The sequence below is a fragment of the Echinops telfairi genome, unplaced genomic scaffold (assembly GCF_000313985.2).
Source record: "Echinops telfairi isolate 266 unplaced genomic scaffold, ASM31398v2 ScPeMD7_7468;HRSCAF=8506_0, whole genome shotgun sequence".
Lineage (NCBI taxonomy): Eukaryota > Metazoa > Chordata > Mammalia > Afrosoricida > Tenrecidae > Echinops > Echinops telfairi.
Window position 1 is genome coordinate 63,531,707 of NW_022111369.1, and position 2,133 is coordinate 63,533,839.

Sequence of the window (2,133 nt, forward strand, 5' to 3'; positions counted from 1 at the left end):
TTTTAAACACACACACACACACACACACACACACACACACACACACACACATCAAAACAAAAGAAAACACCAGAACGTTTCTGCTGCAGCTGAGAGAACATGTGGAGAGACAGGGCAGCAATGTGTTACAGCAGGTTTTTCTAACATCCCCCCAGTGTGCTGTGCCCTTTGGGAGTCTTGGGGTCTGTCCTGAACCACTCACTGCAGCAGTTTCCCCACCTGGGTGAGGGTGAGGGTAGAAGAAATGAAATTTGATTTTCTGGTTAAAATTACATAGGAGTAATTGGGTGGGGGCAAATGGTGAAAGCTCAGGGCTGCGCTTGAGCCCACTTAGAGGTGCCTTGGAAGAAAGGCCTGGTGATCTACTTCTCTACAAGTAGCCCAGAAACACTCTGTGGATGGAGCGCAGTTCTACTCTGACTCACGTGGGGCAGCCAGGGACGGCAGTTAACTGGCAACTGGCTTAAGAACATCCAGGTTGAGTGGGGCAATTCTCGCCTTCCTTGTTTGATTCCCGGTCAGTGTACCACCACTCCTCCTTCAGCAGAGAACTGGGTGTAGCTGTGAGGCCAAATAAGTGTCAGTGGAGCTTCTGGCCTAGGCAGCCTAGGACAATCACCCAATAAAAATCCTCTGAAGACAGTGGTCCTGTCCCCAACGATTATGGGGATGGGGCCAGACTAGGCAGCCTTTTGTTCCTTCTGCTTGGGGTTGCTGTGAGTCAAGCTGCCAGCAAAAACATACACTGCAGCCAGAGTTGGCACCTTACCCACCATATTTACTTTGAAAAAGAGGCATATTAATCAACATCCATGATAGAGACAGTTGGAGGATATTTTTATATTTTGGGGGGAAGTGCTCTTTACAATACCTTTGTTACCTCAGTAGGCCCTCCTCGCTTGAATAACAGCCTCAGAACAACAAGGGGCAGTATTTGCGTGGCTACCATTGAAAGATCTGTAGGGCCTTCACGCTAGTTGCCATAGGCAGTTCAACCCTACCGTCCCCCTCCATCGTGGGCCCCAGCGAGGGGTCTCTCAGGCCCTCTCACATGCTAGCCACCTATGTTCTAGGTCTGGCAAGCTATTCCTTACTCTTCAAATCTCACTGATTGCAACACATAGTGACCCACATGACAGGGGAGAACTCACCCATGGGGTTTCCTAGGCTGAAATCTTCACAGGAGCAGATAGTCAGGTACTTCCCCTGAGAGCCACAGGGGAGACTTAACCCACCAACCTTCTGGTTACAAGACACTTAACCACTGAGCCACCAGGACTCCTTTTGAAGACATCAGTGTTGTTATTGTTCTTGGTCGGCACTGTTGAATTCATTCAGAATCATAGCCCTTCATACAACAGAACAAAGCACTGCACCGTGCTCACAGTTTTGTTTGAGCACATTGTTCTATATTGTACCTCAAAGGTTGTCTTCAATTATTTTAGCTTCTCATGTGCTAAGTGTTTTATTCCTTTTTGTCTTTCTAACTCTAGGTGTTTGTTCATTTCTTTATACCACGATAAAAGAATTTCTTTATCGTACTTCATCTTCTCTAGCTGTCTTTGAAATTTTCTTATCAGCTTTCACCTCGTCATTTCTTCCATTTGCTTAAGCTACTCTATGATCAAGAGCAAATCTCAGAATCTCTTCTGAAATTCACCTTGATCTTTACTTTCTTTCTTTTCCTTGGAATGTACTTTTGCTTTCTTCATGTCTAGTGCTCTTGATGTCCTCCCACAGCTTGTCAGGTCTTCTGTCATTTGTGCTCAGTCAAGTCTATTCCTGAGATGGTCTCAAAATTGAAGTGGGATACATTTATGATCATATTTGGCCATTCATGGACTTGTTTTCTTTTTATCCAACTTCAACCTGAACTTCCATATGAGCAATTGATTGTCTGCTCCAGGCAACTCCTAACCTCATGCTGGCCCATGATATTGAGCTTCTCCATTGTCTCTTCCCACAGATGTAGTCAATTGGATTAATGTGTATTCCAGCTAACAAAGTCTACATGTATAGTAGCCATTTCTGCTGCTTTAAATGGTATTTGCAATGAAGTTGTTAGTATTACAGAATTCTACCATGTGATCTCCAGCTTTGATCCTATCACCAAGGCCATATTTTCCAACTACC